General features: G+C 45.5%; 1 protein-coding gene across 1 annotated transcript in view; it reads right to left on the bottom strand.

Annotated features, from left to right (window-relative positions):
• Positions 1 to 24,082, bottom strand: part of LOC120959637 (uncharacterized protein DDB_G0283357) — a 120,487-nt gene that overhangs the window by 23,676 nt on the left and 72,729 nt on the right. The window lies entirely within an intron of this gene.

Genomic DNA, 24,082 nt, shown 5'->3' with positions numbered 1-24,082 from the left:
CTCTCTCTCTCTCCCCCTTTCTCTTGCATCTCTCAACTTACCCCAGCAGCGGTGGGCTTTGATCGGATTGGAAATTGGTTCCGGGAAGGAAACCGAGCAAACGGCCAACCCTTTCCGATTGTTTTCTGCCCGTCGTTCTGCCCGTGGGGTGAGTGTTGGTGTTAAATTTGTCATAATTGAAAAAGTTGCTTGCGAGCTGCTGCTACGATCCGATCCGAATGAATGGAACTTCGGTGGAAACGTAGACACACTGGCAGGCTCTCTCACATTACCCACCCAGGCCACTAGCACTGAGGGGGGAGGAGGAGTGTTCCGCTTTCCAAGGCCTCTCGTGTGCGTGTGTGAGTGTATGCGATTGCGAATTCTTCTTCAAATATTTACAAACGTCTTGTGGTTTAATGCGCTACGGCTGAAGCACTTTATTGAATTAGTATAAGCTGTTTTGTGCAGAGCGGGAAGGATGGAGCTGCAATCGGGACACCATCGATCGAAACGGTCCCTCGGTATGTGAGAGAATGGAGAATTTGTTTCCTCCCTCACACACGCACACACACAAATGCCTTGAAGGTACACTAGAAGCTAGAAGTCTAGCAGCTGGTGGGAAATAGCAAGACAAAGATTTACGTAACTCGTTCGACTTTCGATGCCTCGATGGCCCCGATGTGTGCGTGTGGGAAGTGTGGGAAAAAGGCAGCAGCTCCACCGGGAATTCGGCAAGGAAGCGTTCCGCCTGCGTTGAGTGTTTTTCCACCACTGGCGCTATCTTGCGTGCGTGTTGGTGTCTCACGCGTGCAGCTGTGAGTGTTTTAGGCGTAAAGCCGGAAAAGCCGGCGAGTAGCGAAGCTTGTCCTCCGATTAAAGTGTGTAATCGTGTCTTGTTGGTCGCGTTGGTAGCCGGCAGGAGTACAGTGTGTACTCTCACCAGCGCCCGCCCCTCCCAACGACGCAAGTAATTGAGTTTCTCGGGGGAGTAGCGCCGGCAAGAGCCGCACAGTCATGGCAGATAAATCTCAACACACAGCAGATGAATTTAGCGGATCGAAACCGAGATAAATATCAACAACGCACGGTGAGCGTTCACCGTCTCCAGCTAACCACGCTACTTCTGCCCGTTCTGGGGAGGGAGGGTCGGTCGGGATATTCGTTTTCTAAATTAGTTAATATCAAATCATGCGGCTGTGTCACTTTGTGCCACACGCCTGAGCGTGCGACGAGCAAACCATTTTTGACATAATTTATGCATGCTGGTCGCATTTCCCCCTCGCCGTTTGCCTTTCATTTCCGGCTCGGGACCTTCTTCCCCCCGGGTTTGACTCATCAGAAAGCCCGTTCCCTTTTCCCCGGGCATTGCCAGGATGCTTGTCTTTGCGTCTCATCAGCCACAACATGGATAACAGCACCTTGTTATCGCAGACACGGCAGACCGCTTTAGATGGAGCTTCAATCAGGACCGGTGTGTGTAGGTGTGTGTGTCTAACTTCCCACCTAAACCGACACCTCTGCTTCTCTGTCCCACTGCTTAGTCGCGAAAAAGGAAAACCATGAAGGGATCTTCCAGTCCTTCGTGCGGCGAGCCGAGCAATGCAGATATGACTTTCCGTTCCACCGTCCAAGATTGGATTGGACGGATGCTTGCTACACCCATACGTACGTACACAGCCACCGTCGTCGTCTGATGCGTCAGGGACATCGCAGGGACGTCCAAAAATTCCATCCGGATGATTCCCACCCTACTGACAAGTGACAGAAGCGGGAAGCGGCTTTGGTTGCGTGGACTCTCCTCGAGCAAGTGTCACATTTCTCGCCCTGTAAAGGTAGGCACAGCGGATGGACGGGAGAATTTGAACCACACAAAACGATGCCAACCGACCGACATTTGGGAACGTTTCGTTTAATAAAGATTTGTGCGGTTAAACCTGGAGCATTAGGGCGGGAAATGTAAGCCTTCGGTCGTAACTATAACTTCATTTCGTTTCTCACTTCCTTATCACCACGGGTACCCGTAGCTGGCAGGCTGGCAGGCTGGCTGACTGGCTGGTGCCGGTGTCGGTGGCTCTCTATAAAAGTTTTATAAACTTCCTTTCTAGCCTCGAACGAACATCCTATTTCGGATTATTTTGGTCGCTTATCCCACGAGATCCGGGTTCGAGGGAAGAGTCAACTTCCGTCTCGTGTTTTTTGTTGTTGTTGTTGTTGTTGTTTTCCTCCCTGTGTTATTTTCATTTAGTTGTGACCGGAAGGACCGTTTGGATGGAGGCCCTGGGCCTCCCTAAATTGACCCTGGGACAAGCGCGCCATGTCAAACGGCGCACCAATCCTGACAGCCATATTTTCGTCTCGCGCTTGTTCGTCTTTAACACGCCCAACCGGACGACCGGACTAGCAAATAGACTCCGAAAATGGACCGGTGGGGTTGGGGAAATAGGAAAATGATGACATAAACAAACTTTCGAGGAATTTATACATATAACGTTGTGTTTGCACAAGCCATAAGGCGAGAGAGAGAGCGAGAAAAAAAGGCTAGACCGGCACGTTGTGGATACAAACCGAAGGACACTAATTTGGCCGTGACGTCCAGCAAACACCGACTACGACGGTGGTACGGCTTCGGAGCTACCGGAAGACATAACATGTTAACGATCGGGCTGTGGGGAAGGAGACGAGACGTGATAATGTTGAAGGAATCTTCTCTTTTTTTTGGTGTTGCGATGTATCAGTAGTTTCGTTGGCTTTATGCGTCTGTTTGCCGGTCAAGCAGCAATTTCCCCCCTACGTCCTATCCAAAGGGCCATTTTGTGCTAAACAAGTTTTATGAACCATTACGTTTTGCGCCGATCTGTCACATCCTGATCAATAACCATCAATGTTCTAAGACGTGTCTTACCGCTTGCTTTATCCTTTATCGGAGAACTTATGGCACAAACATGCATTTCCTAAAGGAAGCTGGCAAACAAAGAGGATAATAGGATACAAAAACACACACACACAAACCTTTTTCATCGCGAACAAATATCGAACTTTCTTAATCAACTCCAATACTGCCCACAAATAGTTGGTTCGAAGTTAAGAAAAACGAAAAAACAAATCCACTGGAATTAAAACACCCCCAACGACGTCCTCCGATGGTCGCTTTATGCGCAACCATGCCCCAATCGCCTCTTTTTTGTTCATTCTCTCTCGCTGCGCCAGTTTGACGCCAAACGAAACGCTATTTCTTTCTATTTCTAATCTAAATTTTATTGTGCCAAGATTAGGGCACGGAATCGAAATTTTTGCCCGAGACCAATCTTGCTGACCGGAAAACAAGCAGAGCAGGCTACCGAAAGCGAATCCCCAATGTCGGTGGGCAGGCGTATTAGGTCGAGTTTTTGGATGACTCCTTCTGCCATTGGAGACTGTTGCATGGCCAAACGATCAACCGAAAAACCACAACACGACAACACATCGTTTCGGTGTCTCCAAGCTGCCAAGCTTTTTGCTTGGAATTCAATAGAAGGTAAACTGGCCATTCGCCTCAGCATCATGTGGTCTGAGAGTTTGGGAAGGAGAGATGGTGGCATTCTGCGTCCCCCTGTCGAACGAAATTCCAAATGAAAAACGAAACATTTACAACGTGCTCACCACAACGTGAGTTTTTTTGGGGGGCAGGAGAGGCCACTCGGTCGAAACGTACCCGAATGAACGCTGGGAGTGTGAGGTGGATATACCTAAAGCCTCCAGCCTCTGAAGTTAAATGGAATTTCCCAACCACACTCCCTGAATGCACAGCGAGGGCACTCTTACCGAAGGCAAGTGTCCTCATGAATATATGCTTAATAAACGTAACAAGCGAGTCGATTGTGGTTTACATCTCATGAATCAGAGCAAATGCTTCGGTGGAGAGTGGTTCCGGGCCCCAAACTTCTTATCGAGGACAACGAGCTTGAACATGGCTGCCAATATGCGCTCTGCCGCAGACCACTCGCACTGTCTCACACAAAAATCTCTTTCCCCTTGAGCAGGATAGGTTGGATTCGCCTTGCCATGCCCGAGTTCCAGGCCAACCAGAAAAAAAGTCCAGCATCAGACTACCGAAATGTCCCCAGGTATGTGACAGGAAACCACGTGAGATATCCTCCCAACCCAACCTCCTATTACCCACCTTACCAAACCAGCATTGGAGCATTGTGATTTATTATGTGAAAGGTAAATTTAAGACACAAAATGAATTGATCCTTAAATTTAATCCCCCAATGTGTCTTCGCTACCCGTTTCGGCAAAGGTAGCGACGACTGATCTGAACGGGATTTGCTTCCGGAATTCGGTGTGGGGTGCTGTCGAGTCTACAACCACATCACGTGCGGTAACTTTTACCATAAGGGTTGTCATGGCTACGATGGGACACGTAGACCATTCCCCATTTGCCGGCACAATGTTAATCTACTTGCAGCCCGACAGCACGCATTGCAAGTAGGCGAGTGCTGTGACCATTGTTTAAGTGTGACTTAACGAAGATGATGCGCAGCAATGAAACTAATTTCAGGTGATTTATTTGAAGTAAATTAAATGAAGAAATGATGTACAAAACCAGTTTTGTAAGTGTTTTCAATGAAACATTCTTCATTTTCACACAACGAATAGAAACAAAAAATGGCTCCCTAAACTCCAGGCACTTTCCAATAGCGATATCGCGTCTGCCCTTGTCTCTTGGTAGAAAGTGTCAATAGTGGAAATTAAACTTTAGTTAAAGAAAAAGCTACCGATTAGACAAATGACAGTTCGGTGAAAAATTACCTGCCCCATGGGACCTTGGACCTTACCGTCTCGTACCGAGCTGAAAGTGCACACACTCCAATACCAGAAGCGATCGAAAATCGTTCCCCACTCTCTCTCTCTCTCTTCGTTCCCCGCTAAACGCTCAATCTCCTCCTGATTGCATGCAGTAGAATCGTGACAGCTAGTCGGATTGGAAAACGTGTCGTTTAATCGAACCCCAACCCACTTGGTACGCGATGCAGAACTTTGCTTGGTTAACCACAGACGATCACTGCACACGGGGCGTTGGAATGGCAAACCCGTGCGGGAAAGGTAGGACAGTCGCACTCAGTACATTTCCACCATCACTGAATCCCATACGCCCTTGGGCCAGTGGTATTGGGCATTGGGAAGGGCACGTAGGTGTCCACGACCTTCACGAGCGTATTGTATTGAGGCAGGAGGCAGAAGGGACTTGTAGCGAGTGGTAAAACAAAACAATTATTGGGCAACTATTGGCTAATGAGTATGGCAAACTTCCTCTGTGTGCGGGTTTGGTAATGCGGCGGGCTCGGGACTAACACCGCAGGACGGTTTGTGCAAGTTGCAGGATGCATTTTCACACTACAAACAAGCGCTGGAAGCAACGCAGAGTGGAGTTGCGGATCCAATGCCAACCACTGCAAATACTATCGTCCACAAGTACGCAGTGCCAAACGGAAAACCATAACTATATCCGTACGCTTCCGGGAATAAGTGACAGTTGGTTGTGTCTGTAACACGGGGTTCCGATTGGAAACAGACAGTGTGTGTCCTGCGGGAGCGAAAACCGAATAGGAGACAATGGAACTAATTTCGCGTGATCGACACGACTTTGCAGGTGGCTGATGCCGTGTTTTTACATGTAAGGTGGGAATCAGTTCAATATTTAAAGTTTATTCATAACACCAACAGGGAAATGTTCGTTAGGAAACGATTAGTGGTTGTTGAACATGATTGTGAACACAAAGTGAAGAAACGCCAAACTATGTTGGGAACAGTTTTGAGAAAACAAAAGCTCAACTCGGCACGATTGGTTTTAGGCTACAAACCTAAAACGGGACCGAACAACTTTCGCCCAATATTTCAACCGCTGCATGAAGAGAACGTTCAACCGAAACCGAAACAACAAACCCCAAGCGCACCTCCCCAAATCATCTAGACACGCACCCATTGTTTGATTGATGTAAGACGGATGATTGATGTAAGAACGCACGAATTTGCAATGGCCGTGCGTGCGCTGGCATATGAATTGATAATTAGCATTAATGATTACTGTTTTGTGGTAATTTGCATTTATCGCTCATACGTAGCGGGCGGGAAACGCACGGTTCGTGCCGATCGTGAACCGGGATACAGTACGAAGATGCTTTTAGTGAGCGTACCTAAGAGATAGACGGAGCTGCTGCCGCACGCCTGCGATGTGTTACATATCAAGCTTTGGTTGTGTGAAAATTGGAGGCTTTTAAATTACGGCTAGAAATACGGATCACGTTTTGCCACAACACATTTTGTTTGCTGTAATCGATAGTTTTACAAGCGAAGAAAACGTATTTGGAAAACAGAAAGCGAACCATCACTCTATGGCGGCTCAGTGTCGAGGTATGAATTTGCTTTCGTATGTATGCTTCCCGGTAGGAAAGAAATTATGCACGATTGGAGATGCACGAATGGCAGAAGAAAAGTATTCCCGGGCGGTTTTTTCCCATCCCTCCCCTCCCCCCCCCCCCCTTCTCCTTTCGTTATCGTTCAACCGTCACGCCCAACCGTCTTTGCTTCTGACGTACGGCACTGGCGGCAGACGCATCCTGCCCAGTCTGGGGCACTAATCAAACGATTTGCCGCCGATGACACGCATCGAGAACCTGATAAGACTGTCAATTTCGACGAGAATCCGAGATTCCGTCAGCGCTACGGAAGAACAAATACTGATTCTATCCACAAACACACACACACACACAACGATGTTGACACACACGTAGAGCAGAGAGTCGTGCACGATGATGAGAGTGGTAGGTGTTCTAACATAACAAACAGATCAGTTGTCGTCATGAGCTGCTGCTACCTCTTCCAGCTCTGAGAATTGGCAGCCCCTTGAATGCTCACAAACGAGGCTCGAGCGATAGAGTTGATTAACCCTGCACAGAGACTGCGGGATGCTGGTAGCGTTTTGGGTTTGGGCATTGTTTGCCTTCTCATATAAGCAAACCCATATAGCACACTGCCAGGAAAGCTGCCGAGAGAACTTTTGCCGCGGCACAAATTCCCGCAGTAACACAGCGCCCACGTCTCTGGAGCATTGGAGGTAAATCGAAAATTCTGAAGCATTCGCACCCGAGCTCATTATGATGCCTGCTGATATAGGCCTTTTGCCTTGCCCGCCACCATACGAACAGCAAACTTCGATTAACTCCAAACTCCAAGTCTCCGAGGTATCCTGCCTACCGACGCGTTGGTCTTTACACTCTAGTGTCTTCCACCTGGGGAGTTGGGGTTATATCGGCTCTATTGTGTGCGCCCCGTCCCGCTGGGCAAAGTTGGGGGCCATGGAAGAGCACAATTTTCTTTTAATATATAGCCTTAAAAACATCTCACATTGCTCGCCGTTAAAAGCGCTCATCTTCCCAGCAGCGAACGCGCTAAGAGCAGTGCAAACAAACAGACACAATAACTGTTCGATAACGCTACTCCCCTGCTACCCGGTTGCGAAAAACACACACACACACACACACACGGAAGCTGTAACGGTTCTAGGAGAAAACTGCTTCTCCCTGTTTGCCTATAATAACGTATATACGAGGGAAAGTATTGCTCAAGCATTGGAATGATGTGAAAATAGCCAGATAGAAAAAAAGACCTTCGCTCAGCAAAGGACTTTCGTTCTTTTTACCCTGCACGCTACACAAATAAACGCTTCTCCTTACAATAGTGAAGGCAAATTGCCAGGCGCCAAGATTCTGCTGCTGATGCTGCTGCTGCCGACTCCTTTCGTCCCATTACGCGAAAGCAAAAAAAAAACGAAGGAAATGCACCATAATCATACCGAAGTTGGCCCGATAACTTTGTTCTATCCCGGATGGTTTTGAATAGTTGTCCCCCAGCTTCCCCAGCCGACTGGGACCGTTTGGCCGAGACAGAGGCCCATTAATCCGAGGTCGCGACGGAAGCATCTCCTATACGCGCAGTACAGTACTTTCGCACAAAAGGCCCCAAAAGGTGAATAGAAGAATCGAAACCTTTTGAAAGTGGCAGAATCAGGGGACAATTTTATTCGTGTGCTCCAAAATTATGCTGTCTTCTTAGATCTCGCAGGACACTGCGATAGGCACCACTGCCTTTTACCCCTTTTTTGTGGACATTGGGATCAAGAACACTTCGAAGAACTGTACCTTTGTGTTGTTGTGTCAGCGGTATAAAGATGACTCGGAATAGGGAAGGGAGTCGAGAACTGGCACACAAGAGGTGAACAATAATAAACGAAAACTACTTAGCACTTTGTCCTCACGGCGTTCAGAAACGGCGGCTCTAGCGCACAAAGCTAGCCGATTATCATCCTCTCCCCAACTTCTCCGCGATTCTGTCCCCGAGATCAAACGATGCTTGACGGTGGGCTGCAGGCATCAACCGCTGTACGAATCGATTCGATGTCATATCCACGAAGATAGCTCTGAGCGGGAGTGAGTACGGAAGTGAGTGCCAAACGAAAACGTTTCCCACGGGGACACTGATTATAGGCCCTGTCACTCGAACGAAGCTATCATCGAAGGCTTTGTAGTAGGTGAAATGATCCCAGATAAAACTTATTTTCTTCACAACTGGTCTACTGTCGGATTGTTTTCAAACAAGGCTCCAGTGGAGAAGAAATGGAAAGAGCGCGTTTTGCTCAATTATTTTTCAACATCAGGAATGTCTCTCTCTCTCTTCTTTCTCAATCTACTTAAAAAGGATGTGTCAAACAGTACAAAATTAACCTGAGAAGAGGTATCGTTGCCTGGTCGTTCCCGTTTCTGCAATCAACATCTGAAGCGAGCAAAATGGGCTGCATCTGATCAGCAAAGGAAATGCAATCATCGTTTCTGCATCATCGCGTCAGGAACGGAATAACATTCGAATGAGCACAAGAGGGAGCCACCTCCTGCCATTCCCTCACCGATTGCCATCACACCCGAATGCTCATTTGCTTAGTTCCTGTTCACTGTGCAGTCACTTGCATTCACCAAGCAGCCGCCAGATCAAAGGATCTTCGGCATGCTCATGCCCATGTTTGGTTCATCTTTTCCTTGAGCGCCATGAGCGGAAGCATTCGGTCAGAAAACGGAAACGCACTGTGCCGGTTATTACAATTTATCAATTTTCTTCCCTCCCTTATTCCGCCTCACCCGGCACCACCATCGGCTTGTGTTTTACCTGGGCTGAACGCACGCACACAGCTCGATGACAAATGAACCATCCTAACTCTATCTTCGGAACGTTAAACTCGTTGCAGCAAATTTATTGGACTGGCTTTGGGGGCTGCCGTTCGTTAAGGGAGCCATCGTTCGTCACCGGCTCGGACCCCTCGGAGAAAATTCCCGGAACGAAATCACTCGGAGGGCATTCTCGGGCTGGGCCGACTCCGGGCCACCGACCGTTGTCCATCAAAATCAATGACCGATCGGGGCGAGAGGAATCCAGCGACGTGCGAACTTCGAGCGATACCCTGTCCCTAGCTGCCCCAGCTGCTCTCGCACTTTATTGATATGAACATCGAAAAGCACTCCTTCGGCTCATATTCATCATCATATCGAAAGCCGATGTTCGCATATTTATGCGTTTCTCGGGAGGTTTTCCAGGACGGTGTGTGGTGAGACTTGTGTACACGCAACACGCTCTGACGCAGTAGATCCCGGTATGGTTGTCGCTTTTGCTGAAGGGCTCCCCAGTTTTCGCTCTGCCGTTTTCCACTCCTTGCAATCGTGCGTGTGTGTCCTTTGATGTGCCCCAAATCATAAATAAACATGCACAAATGGGCTCGCCGACGCCGGACGCAGTAATAACCCGATGACTTGTTGGCGGCATCCAGCCGCCGTCTGGCTCTCTCGGCCGTCCTGATGCCGGCGCACGATAATCGGATAACTGATGACTGTCTCCCACTTCTGGGCAGGCCTGCCCGGAGCCTTCCGGAGTTGGGAATTGCCGCCAGCCCCGATAAGGACGGAATGCAGTTAACCATTTTCTCGCAAATGGTAATGCGATTGGGAAACAAACGTATGAAAGTAGTGTGGAGGTTATTGATTGAAACTTGAACAGTTGCTTTTTGAATAGTAGAAAGGAGTAAAAGTATAGAGTTCTGATATTTTTTATGTTTTGGCAATTTTAAAAAGAGCTATTCTTGGGGCATTTTAAAGTCCTGCTACTATTAACAACGTTGCCTAAGCCCTCTAGCCCTCTGTATGCTCAAAAAATGAATAAAAATAAATAATATTACTTTCATATTCTATTCTTTTTTGTCAAAGACATCTTTCAACCAATATCCTACACGTATGATCAACAGCTTGACGAGTGCTGGTTTACAAAAACGCAGATTTTCTACCGCGGTTACGATTTTGTTACGTAATTCCTAGGCCAACAAGTCTTCCTAGGCCAGTCTTAAAGGCACGGATTCGAAGTACTGAAAGAATTGAACTTTTTGTGTTCAATATTTTGGTTTAGTTTTTGTTGTTCTTATTTGCCAAACTTTTGCATTTTATTAAATCATGTTTATTTTTTAAACATCATGTTCCACATGTCAGACACGACAGTCAGACAGCCATTGATACGGAAGGCCGGTGCGAATGGGAATCGATTCCATTTTGTATTTTAAGAGCCGGTGCCTCTGTTCAATAAACCTCTGCTTTTACTTATAAGGAAGTTTCTAATATAGTCAACCATATTTTAATGATTGATTGAAAAACATAATAGAAATGACAAATGTCAGTATTGTTTAACTATTGTGCTGTGTATATCTTCAAACGCATCCCAGAGTGTATTGATAGAGTACGAAGGAAAAAAAATCAATTCATCCAAAACTCTTATTCAAAAAGCAAACAAAAGTATCACGACCAATACTACTAAAAGAAAAATGTACAACATTGATCGCTACCGACACTTTATTCATTATGCATCTGGCGGTGGACATTCCGTTGCCCGCCGTATTCTACATTTCTATTGTGAGATCGAAAATCAATTTGCAAAATAAACACTGGCCTAATTGATAGTTTCGCGTCGGGTTGCGTCAACACCATCCGACGCCGCGTCCGCTCAATCGTATCGATACAGAAATCCATAGTCACGAATTCGGGCCCTTCCGCCTCTCTTCAGGACGCACATTCACTGTTTGCTTGAGGTCATGGCAGTGCATGACCGACAAATGGTTCCAGTTTCAAACGACACACACAAAGCAAAACCGTTTTTATTCAAATGACACTGCCCTCACGAACCTACGCCGGAGCACAAAGCAAAGTGGGAAAGCGGTGGCGGGAAGGTGAAGGATTGTTTTAAAACGTCACACGTGCATGCCAATTTGAGAGTGATTAGAATTTGCAACTAAACACTAAACTATGGTTTTGCAAATCAATCGGAATGATGCAAAACGGGGCTGCAAACTTGGGGGTTCATTAGGTTTAATTAGAATCATCACCGGTGTGCACCGGTGCAGCTTCAACCCGAGCTTCGACCGAGTTGGGCTTAAATTAGTTGCCAATTTCTGATCCGCTCATCCACGATTATGTCACACACACACAATATGGTAACAGGAGCGCCCGCGCGCGCACCATCCTCGTTATTATTTACCGATAAAACATTCATAATTGCAAATGCTTATGGCCATTGTGTCAGAGGTGGAGATCGGATGCAGGCAAAGAATTATGAGACAGCCTTCAATGCAAACCGTGAATGGTGCGCACGGGATGCTTTCGGACAGCTGCTGTCCGCAGCTTAACGGTCCCGGCTGCTGCTGTACGCCATATCACACAAAGCATTAAACATTCATATTGTTGTCGCGAGGGGGTCGCGTTCATGCTCCCGTTTGACCGCGAGGACGCGCGCGCGTGATGCAGGTGCATTGATGCGAACGAAATATGGACAAACAAATCATTAATTCGCAAACGAGCGACAACGCTTCGGGGCGAGTCCCGACCATGTACACACCATGTTTCCCGGCAGTGAAATTGCATCACGTATCCATTTCATGTGTGCAGGAATGGTGTGTGGGTGCATGGCTTTTTTACGTTGCTTCCACACACACTCGCACTCCTCACATCCTTTTAGTCCACTTGCACCCCTCTGACGATCTTTTGGATGTCCGTTTTAACGCCAGTAGCACGCGCAGCAGATTTTAATTGTACCTTGTGGGTTTTATTTTCGCATACGCTCTCTGGTGAACGGTTCAGGCCGAACTGTACCACATCAAACACAACTCATTGACATTGGGGATCTCGTTGCTGGCAGTGCGGCAGGGAGTGCGGTCGAAAAATTGATTAAATATGCACAAAATTAATAAATCATGAAAGCTTGCCCCCGGTGTATTTGGGTGAATGGGCGCAGCATTCAATTCGCAATATTTATTTGACCGAACAAGTGACAGTGGAGACAGGTTGGTTGAAAATTGATATTGCTTAATTTAACCGGTAACGGTTGAGGGTTGTTTATTCTGGTTGTATTTTTTGCACACACACACATATGTTTTTGAGTGAATTGTACCCTGCTTACGTCATGTCTGGCTAAAACTTTCCACTCCACCGTCAACAGATACGCTGTGCAATCAAAACAGTCAATTTAGAAGATCACATTACCCAAGATAGCATGCGATAAACCTTCCCCCAAAAATCAGAAATCAATCACCAATCCCATTACGCTAGGGCTAAGCATTCTCAATAAATGACAAAAAAATGTACAGAAAAAAGGGAAAAATCCCGGCCAATATTCTATGCAAAACACACGTGCAGTGCAATATGCAGATTGATCGACCCAAAGTGCATCATCAGCGTGCAACGGAGTGGATAGTGAAATCGTTTATCCCTAAAGGATAGATTGATTATACGGCTACCCATTCGGCTCACGCTATGTCCCGAGGCACCAATGCACTTACTTTAAAGTACGATCACAAACAAGGTAAATCTGCTCGTCGCTCGGTTTCGTTCGCACCGGTCGGCAGCCACTCGTTCTAACGCTTGCAGCAACCCGAACAAGAACACCAAAATACTTTGATTACATTTTTATTCAATTTATGCAAAACCAGCGGCACACCAACTGTCAAGCGCGCGCGCGCTCCACATCAAAGCCAAAGGACGTACCGAATTGCATAAACTATTCCTTTTTAGCAACACACCCGGAGCACCGTCTGCATCACCGACTAAACCGATTCACCGTGGCATGGATCCGAAAAAAAAGCACACGCTTGTGAGGGGCGACGACGCTGGCGGTGTGTGGCAGTTGCAAAAATTTGAATATCTCTTGCAATATGCTTCGAAACCCGTTCCGATCGGGCGCCGCAGTCTCTTCCTGGGCGGTTCTTCTTATGGGCTGGCGCGCATCATGCTAAATCGTCTCTGAAAAGTGTCCCGAGCACATCAACTAGTTGATACAGCCATGGGAGTAACGGAAGCTGTGCAGGCAGCAGGCCACATCAGGCTTCAAACCGGAACCGTTTCCGGGCTGTGTGCCCGGGGAGGGTGGGCGATTTTGCTTTGTGAAAACAAACCTCCGAAAGCTTTTTCCACCAAAGCACGCGATTTTAGAGGACAGTGGGAATGGGGTGGAAGGGACGGGAGGGGGGAGATGTTTTGGTGTAGTCTGCTCAAAAGTGCCTCAGGCCAACCGAGCACCGATTGCACACACACAGACACACACACATACACGAGCTGTCACCAAAAAGCAAATCCTTGTTCCCCGGACTCGGTCACATCGGATGCTCGGGTTTTTTGGGAAGGCATCGTAGCGAAAGTAAAAGCTCCTTCTGTATTTCCCCCCCATTGCCACAGCCTCACAACGGGGTGAGGATGAGAGCCAAAATGTGCTTCGTTTTGTGAGTGTGTGTCTGTGTGTGTGTGTTGGGTTATTGTTTCGCTTGAAAGTTTTCCAGCCCGATTCGTTTGCGTTAAGGCTCGAGATACGATTGTGGGGTACGCTCCCGGGTGTGCCAAAGACGCCCCTAACCCCCTGCCCCCTTCCCAAATGCTGTTACTTGCCCGGGCGAAGCAAATGTACAAGTCCACCCCATTGCCCGATAGTACAAAAACATTGGACAACAAATTGAGCAGCAACCGTAGTGTGGCCGCGCGCTTGGGGAAGCTTTTCATCTGCAAAACAGCAGCCTACAGCAGCAAAGCTCGTTTGGTCTGCTTTGGTAGCCCAGGGAGGGAGGGGGGGAGGGGTCGAAATGTATTTCCACCGGATAACAGAAACAATTGTGTTCCTGCGTGTGTCTGTGGCGAGGGCTTTTGTGTGATTTGTTCCCTGGCCGGGCCGGGCCAGTGTACCGTTTCCGGTGCTGGTTTCGCTAACATTTTATCAACAATGTTTCATTCGAACGGCTTTTGATGTCTGGGCAGGGTACACTTGGCATGTACACTTAATGCTGGAACATGAATTATAAACGGTATAGAGACAGTGAGCTGTTCTAGATTGTTGCTCTTAACGCTCTATTCATTATGCATTATCAAACGGTACTGGTTGACCAACATAAACTAGCATTATTTAATCATTTCAAAAACATGGGGAGGAAAAAAGTTACGTGAGAAACCTAAACTCCTCCGTTATGTGTGTCATTTCGTGTGCTATTCTTGACGACGACGCTGCTCAAGGCGCTCGATATGCTCGACCATTTTCACATGTTTTATTGCCGTACGGGTCAGAATTTTTATATGCACGTTAATTGCGGTGTCACAAGATCGTGAGGAATGGCTGCCGTGACGTGATGGTGCAAGCACTATCAAAAGAAAAACCAATTAAAGGAACGTACAAGATGAGCGACGATGCGGTTTCGCGAGATGCAACGGTAGAAAAAATCAAGCAATTCATGTGATTTTAAGCGAGATTGAGCGGTCACTCTTAATTAAAAACGATGTCAAAGTGATGCTCCAATTTCCACAGCGCACCTTTACGGCCAGTTGTTGTGAAAAACGAGTAAAAACATAAAACGTAAATGTTCTAAAGAAATACAATAGAAATTTACTTATTCTAAAAATAAAATAAAAATATACTGCTTCACTTTTTGGTAAACAATCGTAAAGCAAACCCGTACAAAAAATGTCCACTAAATGGGAAACATAAAAAAAGCACAACGAACAAACACGGCATTACAACGACAGCGATTTTTTGTTCCAGTACGAAGCGTGACATGAATTTCCGCAAGCGACTACAAACTTTGTTTTGCTACACACACAACGAAGAATAAAACAACACTCAAACAGACCAACCTTATAGCCGGGCTTGTCCGCGAGCCAAACAGTGCCGGATGCAGTTCTAGGGCAGTTTGCGAGCACAGCATAAGCTATTGCTCACTTCACCACCAGCACCACCACCTGCAGGTTTGTCTTTCCGTCACAATGTTTCCACTTTTCCACGGTGCTTATGCGCCTCTCCCCTTGCCTTCCACTTCGCCCGCCCCGCATCTCTCTCCACCCCCCAAAAGAATGAACTACATGCGGAAAATCTACCGTTTTTAAGACTGTCTTAATCTTGTTTAACCCTCAAAACCGCTTATCGCATCATCTTCTTTGCTGCTGCTGCTGGGACGGTCGAAGTTTGCCCGCTGGTGAAGAGGTGCGCAGGGTAGTGGCCCACACCAAGATGGGTGGGTAAAATCCGCACGGGATGGTGGAAAATCCGGTGAAAATTCACCGTACGCGAGCGTGGTAGATGAAACTTGAGCTAATTAGTAAGTATGTATATTTTCCGGATTGTGTGGCCGTAACTTTCCATTTCCCGATGTGTAAACCACCGTTTGGGTGTCTCGCTTGCTGCCAGGACCCGTACCACCGTGCAGTCTTCCTTCCTTCCCCTCTCCTGGGAAGAGGGGAGAGGGCTAAAGGCGAGTCTAGCGAAAGTAAGTCATCTAAAAATATGTGCATGTGATTAACGTTCGACAGCGAAATTTACGACACTAGCGCTCGTAAAACAGCGCTACGGAAACACATTGCAATCGAAAACGGCCACGGGAGCAAAGGGCGATGGGGCGATGAGTAAGAAATTTGCCGGAAAAGCATATTTTCGCGACATAAAACAGAGCAACAGAGAGCGAGAGCGAGAGAGAAGGCGCGCGCGTTTCGCCGGGCTTAGCGCTCCACGCGAATGTCCCTAAACCAGCTGCAGCGGAAAATCGTGCCCGAACTTTAAGCACTGTCAATGCTCCCGGCACTAAGCCTGTCTGAGACAAAGCACTCACTAAGGGCAGGGGCGGGCTGCTGCCGGTGGGGCCGGTTTCGTAACACGTTACGATGTCCGCGCTTCGAGTTCGTCCTTTGGTGCTTCCAGCAACCTTTTCGGTGCGGCCGGTCGGGGGAACAAAGCCGCGGGAAAGCGAAACCGGAAGCGATGGTCGGCACTTTAGATCGCTGCTCACGCTTCGGCTCGGTAATAAAATCCTTGTTCTTGGGATTTAAATCGTTGTCGCTGGAGGGTTGGTTTGATTTTCACGGGCGCATGCAGTACGGGTGGACAGGTGGACAATGCTGGGGTTGGGTTTTGGGAAGGTGGATGGAGTTGGATGGAGTTGGTGTAGCTGGCAGTACAATCGCGTCGGGCTTTGATGTTGGTGATTTTTTTATGCACGGTTGTGTCTTGTTAAGGCATTGGTTTAATGAAAAGGAATTGAGCTCGTTTCGGCAATTGGATCGGAGCGATTGCTGAGCAATGCTGATATCGTAGCGGATGGGTTGAGATGGTGGAAATAGTACGAGAGATTTATTATTTACACTAAAATACACACCAGTATGTTTTAAAAGTGCCGTGGTATAAAGATTTCTTTTTCCTAAAATTCTTAAATGCTTTGTTCAAAACACGTTATTTTTTACATTCAGTAATATATTTTTGTGAAACATTGCGCTGCGTTACTCATTTCTGTTAGGGGATGATGATAGAATTGATTATTTTATGATTTACTATTAGTCATCGTAATAGAGAATGTAAAAAAACTGCAATTATATATCAAACTTTATATTAATTAAAAATTAACCTTAAGTTCATATTATTTCTTTTATATTTTTTATTTTATTGTGTTGTCTGAACATTCCATTAAATCGAACATTCCATTAAATCCTGCTGGGCATACTATTGTTCTAATTGTTCAATATTTTTTGACGAACTTCTCTCAAATATTCCAAATTATCACCATTATTATTTTAATATTTTCTACCGTATTAAGATCCAAATTTTGGGAGCGTCAATGTAAGAAATTCATTTTATTATCATTAAATCACATTTTTGTAAACGTGCCCTTGATGATACTGGCGCTATGTAAAAATAATCTTTTATCTATGATATTTTAATTTAAATCGACAACCTTCCTGATAGCCTGATCCTGACAACCTGATAGCAAGTTTTTACAATTGCCAAACATAATTAATTGTGTTCCCGCGATGGGTCCCGAATCCACCCACCTACATGCGCCCGTGAAAATCAAACCAAACCTCCAGCGACAACGATTTAAATCCCAAGAACAAGGATTTTATACGTAGGACTGACTATCCTGCTATGGGAATCCAATAAGCCGCTGAAAGCCAATACAAACACCCCGTACTGACCGATTGAAGATATAGCAAAAACACGAAAATTAGGTGTGTGTGGTTATAGCAACTAGCTGCAGTGTATATAAATATAGATGAAATAGAATTTGAAAATACGGTCGAAGTCATAATAACATAAGTTTTAACAAAAATTTGAACCGTGGAATTCTGATTTTGTTATCTCCAAAGTTAGGAACAATCCAAAGATGTTTTTCATATCAGTTATTAGCATTTTTTTTTTTTGCAAGACGAACAGTAATTGTTAAACAACTTGAATAAATAACATAAATAAAATATAAAATAATAAAAAAAAGCTAAATAATAGAATTTTTTATGTTCATTTACTTTTGCTACTGATTCTTTTTCATAGTCTTTTATAATATTCATGTGAGCAATTTGATCAATTAAAGTCAATGTTGTTTATGATCAACTTTCTTTCTGTTACTCAGTGTAAATTTCAGAATACGGTGCAATCCTCCTGGTATTCCTTTATTCTTGTATTTTAAGCAACCTTTTGAAGATCCAACCAAATTAAGATAGTATACCCCCTAGATTCACTAATATCCAATAATAAGCTGTTGCTTAAGTATATATATTACTTATATTTACTGTTTTGTGATGTACGTTAACACGAGTTTTTACGAGTTTTTACAACTGAAATGCAATAGTTTTATTAAAATAAAAAAAAAACTGACCACATGAGTCCACATATTTCAAGCCACCAACGAACCGCAGTGAACGATCCCCACTAATACCACAAGCAGCTACTTTATGCGTTGTTGATAATTTCACAATTTAAACGGCATTCCACAAACCCATGCACCGTGAATTTCTACACGCCCCAGCGCTAATCATTTGCACCCTCGGGGCTCTTTCCACCCTTCCCGCGACCACCCTCCGACCGGCCCAATGTTAGCCGACGCATTCCCCGAAACAAGATTAAAACAGATTGCTTTCCATTTGAACGTGTCAGCTAGTGGTGGGGCGCGAGGGCGAGATGATTAGTCATTCGTGCCGCATGGGGGTAAGCCATCTTCGCTTTTATTCTTCATCGGTTGAAAGTTCCCAAAACCCCATGCGTACAAAGCAGTGTACACCCCCCGAGAGCAGCGTGTGTCGATGAAATCATAAAAACGAATTTGTTGACATTCTTGCCCGGTGACAGCAGCCAAACAAGAGTGTCTACTTAAACAGACACATTCGCAACCCTTTACTGTTGTTTTGCTTCTTCCAGTGGCTTTCATTTGTTGTGCCTTCAACGCTCATCCCTCGTACAGACGCATTGTAGTTCGTATTCAACGCTTGGTGACGTGCATGTGCGTGAATTTGGAATGAGAAAAGATTGGCTGCTATTTTGATAAATGAGTCAACGTCGACGAACCATCACACAGACCCCATGTGTCCCATTTAAAGAAAACAGCTGATGCCAACCGAACGAACGACCGAACGAGCGAGTGAATGAACGAACGGATATTGTTGATGGTTCGGGGGAGCGATGTGTTAATTTCTTACGTCATTTAAATATGTTCATTATGCATAGGGTGCAGTGAGTGGCCCCCAAACCCCAACAACAACAACACTTCAACATGCGTCCTATCTAAATTCAATCTTCTTTGCGCCATTCCCATTCATAAATGGTCATGTTTCAATTGAGAGATTTTATTATTCTATTTTTGTGCAAACCTGTTCCCGCGTGCTCCATTCTGTGCACCATATGCTTCCAGCATTACCTGCAAAAAAGAGCGAGAGAGAGAGAGAGAGAGAGAAAGAAGCAGGTTAATATTAACATCATAATCGTAAAGCGCAAAAGCTCCAGCCGGTTCGGTCATGGCGATGTGAGCATTTCGTATAATAAAACCAGAGAACAGTCATATCAGCCGGAAAAAAGCACCCCCCGAAATGGCCGGGCAGCCAGCACAAAGCACTCATTTCATTTTGGTAGCTCAATCCCACCCATACACATCCATAGTTTGATGTTAGCGAGCTGGGCAGCAGAACAGCAAAATAAAGCACAAAAAACTTAAACCAATCTTCGGAAGCGCTTAATTTTACCATGAATTTTAAAATAAAATCTTTCAACGGCCACTACCACTACACGCCGTTTGGGGGGTTGGAGAGCCAGACGTACACGGTCACGAAACCGGGGCGTTGGTAAGGCACAGTTATGCTTCACAACACATACACGCACACACAGCCAGCTTTTCGAGAAGGGGTTTCGCTGTACAGTGCAGGCAACAGACTACGCTTTCCTTGTTCAACGAGTGTTCATGTGTTGGAGAGTCTTTTTTTTAATATTCAAAGAACATGACCACCATCTTATCACGTGCACGGAACGGATCTGGATTTCTTTTGCTTGATTTCCGGATTCCAGACGAAGCATCCTGACGCGCTGCTACGATGTCGGTGGCGAGTGCAGAGATGGAAGCACACGGGAACAAACACCAGCTGAATGGAAAAGCCATTCAATTGCACATCCTCATATTCACACACACAAAAGCGCACATCCACCAAGCGCATGGTACGGCAACGGGGGGAATGCGATTCGCATAACGTTCCCGTTTTTCACACGAACATGGGAAGGGGTCACACGATCTGCCTTCTTGGACGCATTCAGCCGTGCAGGAGAAATAATTCAACGCTGCCCGAGAATAGAGCTATCATCGAACGCTGAAGGAAATGCTGTACGGCTTTCGTGAAAATTCGTGTACATTGACTGGCACGTGGACGGGCGGCTTTAACTCTGTCCACTTTCGTTGGGCTACAGCTTGCGTCACGTCATTCGGCAAACGAAACGGGAAGGAAATTGAATCGCTGCGAAATGCAGCTGCAGCTGCAGATAGTAGGAATGCATCGTGCATGACGAATGTGTGGTGTATTGAAGTGTACAGCAGCTTGCATTGCTTCTTTCAAACTGGTTCTGAATCATCTGAAAGACATTCATTTTTAAAATGGTGTCACAAGGTTTATTTTAAATTTCAAATACACATTTTATGTTTGTACCTTCATTTGTACGTTTTTCATTCAAATGTTAAACAAAGCAAAATCAGGGTTTCCCTCATTCACTTTAGTTTGTTTTCAACTTGGGGGTTTAAGCTTTATTTAAGCTTTATAATTTGAAGTCTCTGTTGTAAATAAATGCTGTTTTGTCAATAAAAAATAATTGTTTTGTTTTACTAAGTTTTACACTATTTCTTGGAATATTTTCAATAATGAATCAGCTCAACTTTCATGGCCGTTTTTCAGGTACTAATTGACAAGACCCCTCGTACGTTAGGATTTATCATCAGGAACGTTAAAGACTTCAGTGACCCATGATACTTAAAACCTATCTACACATCATTTGTTCGCTCTATTCCCGTTAAACATTGCGAGGGTTGCGTGTGGTATCATCTGCTCGAGATCTTATAGTATATGAAATAATCTTTGATTTTTGCTCATAAATTTTATTTTTTTCGTTGGTAGTCATCGAAAAGATCACTAGTTCTAATTTTGTGGATATTTGCAAAATAAAATGTAAAAATTCAGGTGTTTAGTATGGTACAAATCGCACTGGTATACCTGCTCTCGTGGTGCTATAATTATAACTGCTAAAACTAGGGGTGAAAAAACTACCAAGGCTCGCAAGCTCTTTAATACGAGGGCTCTGAGGCGGTGAACTTGTATGGCGTGCGAGCCCTCGCGCACTCTCGCAAATCGCTGTCAATTGCATGGCGGGTTCTTTAGTTCAATTCAATAACTTGGGCCCCTTGAACTGATCTATGGTCTAATAGAATCGAGTCGATTAAACGGAGGTTTACTAGGCTGGCAATACAAAATCTACCTTGGCTTAACATAAAGGCAATGCTAAATTATCAGGATCAGGATCAGGATCAGGATCAGGATGCTCGCTGCTATGGTTACAACCGCTTCACCACCGACGCCTAGTCGCTCAAACTGTATTTATTGCAAAAAAAAAAATTAAGAATGAGTTAGATGCACTATACTTACTAAACAGATTAAACCTATATGCTCCTGAACGCTCTCTAAGTAGTAGCAACACTCTTTGGCTTCTCATTAAAAATTCTGCGTACGCAAGCAATGCAATCCCATTACGGGCATGAGCAGGACATTCAATAAATTTAGCTACTACACGACAACCATACTAGCACATTGTCATTTAAAAATAGGAAACTGTTAGGTTAGATTAATAGGGTAAACAAATTTAAGGTATTCAATTTGACATTAGTCCGTTGAACAGAATTAAATAAATAAATAAATAAATAAATAAATACGAAAAAAGTATTCACTATAGTGATGGGCGTTTCGGAGCGCACCAACGGCTCCGGAGCCGGCTCCGACTTTTTCCCGGAGCCGGCTCCGCTCCGACGGCTCCGGAGCCGGCTCCGATCCGACGGCTCCGGAGCCGGCTCCGATCCGCTATCATACAATGATGTCTCTATTGAACCGTTAGTTCGGAGCCGTTGGTCTGGAGCCGTTGATTCGTCGCCGGCCCCGGAACGGTGGGCCTGAAGCTGGCTCCGCAGCCGTTGGAACGGAGTGCAGAGCCGTTAGTCTGGAGCCGGCTCCGGAACCGTCGGAGCGGAGCCGGCTCCGGAACCGTCGGAACGGAGCCGTCTCCGGAGCCGTCGGAGCGGAGCCGGCTCCGGAGCCGTGGGTGCGGAGCCGGCTCCGGAACCGGCTCCGAAATTGTCTGGAGCCGGTCGGAGCCGGCTCCGGCTTCGGAGCCGTTTTGCCCATCACTAATTCACTAATAGGTGTTTTCTATAAATGGAAATTTTTCTGTTCAGCAAGGGACAACAAGTTTGCACAGACTTAGAATGAATGTCCCGTTATACTATTTTTAAACGTGCTTGATAGATTATGGGGCCTTTTACTATACTGGCGTTTTTTCGTATAGAATTAGAGAATCGGCAGCTGGAATCATGTCAACACTCCATACAAAACCACACGCCAAACTTGGGTTTTCACTCTAGATTATTTCAGCCAGAATAAAAATGAAAAAAGTCAAATTTTTGGCATGCTCTTTAATCTGAGAAGTATCTATTATTTCCTTAAGTATAATTTTTTTGCTAAGATAGGTTCAGCAAACAGATGTCAAGATATCTTTTTCTTTGTGCACAGTTGCGGAATCCAGGGTGGCGAAATGCAGCTGTCGTTTGAGTAAAGAAAATGCAACCAGTATGAAGAATATTGTTCTACATTTCAGCTCTTTTCTTAAACTCATCAAAGAGTCTTGTAATAACTTATGTTATTCCAATCGAGCAGAATTATCTTTTTAAAACCAATGAAAGGTTTTATATTTTGCTTCCAGCATGTGTAAGGAGAATTTTATTTGCGAAATAAACAGCATTAGAGTAGAATTTCATAATTGAAATACTATTTGCTAGCCACATTACCTTTTTACATCCACAAAAGCGTGAAATTGAAACGGCCATATGTCGCCCCGAGCACAGTTTAGTAGTTTTGTGATCAGTTGTGCCATCATAAATGTTGTTTGATGGGGCAAAAATGACCCTCCTTCTTCGGCTTCAAGCCAGTCAGCTTGAAATAGCAGAAATAAAACACGCTCGTATGATGGCGGTGGAAACAAAAAAAAACAAACTCCAGCCCAAACTCATCCGCTGGAGTCGACGTGTAGATTGTTTGTGTGTTTGCTTACCGCCGCCAAGAATGACGATACTTGTCTTTGCAGCCGAACGTCGACATTTTACTGAACAATTTTACGATGCACTTTTACTGCTACTACCATCGGCAACACGGCCACAGCAAAAGTATCTCGTCGCTCGAAGACGAGGCTTAGCGTCTTCTCCATATTTTACGACGGGCTCACCCGAACGAATGCACCCTCTGCAAATACCACTCTCGCCCGACTACACCGACATCCGACAGCAACTATTCTTCCTGCACGCGCACCAAACTACTTCACCGCAAAACCGAACACCGAACAGTGCCAAACGCTGCTGCTAGCAAGCGCTTTTCGCGAAAGATTTACAGCGCGCTCCAATTTTCAATCCACTCACCCCGAGAAACGCGCTGATGGTTTTCTATAAATGGTGTAGAATTTGTTTTTCCTACTCTAAATTTTACGACCTCCGAACGTTGACTCCATTGACCGAAAACAAATGCCATCGGAGTGCCGGATGGGTGTGAGGGTGGCGGTTTACTTCCATCAAGATCCGAAAACCATCCAAATGCGCGGATGCATTTGCTCGGCACAAATGGCACAACACGTGCGTCTCGCCAGAGAGAGATAGAGAGATGGAGAAGTGGCATATTTATTTGAAAAAGGCGGCATACGAAGCGGATGCTCCAAACACTTTCATAATTCGTGGAATTCAATAACAGTAAACATGTCGATCATGGGATTAAGGAAACACCAACAGCCGCAACGATCGGATAAAAGCGACGCACGAAGTCACCGGTGCCGTTTGGTGTTGTTGCGAGCCGGAATTTCAATCCATCGAAAAAATTAAAATATCACACCCTCTTAAACTGTAACAAAACTATCACAAAACCGAACCCGATGTTTCGCGCTATCATTCGTGCCGAGATCTTTAATTTTCACC

The sequence above is a fragment of the Anopheles coluzzii genome, chromosome 3 (genome assembly GCF_943734685.1).
Source record: "Anopheles coluzzii chromosome 3, AcolN3, whole genome shotgun sequence".
Lineage (NCBI taxonomy): Eukaryota > Metazoa > Arthropoda > Insecta > Diptera > Culicidae > Anopheles > Anopheles coluzzii.
The sequence above is the reverse complement of the archived record's forward strand: the minus strand, read 5'-3'. Positions and strand labels throughout refer to the sequence as shown.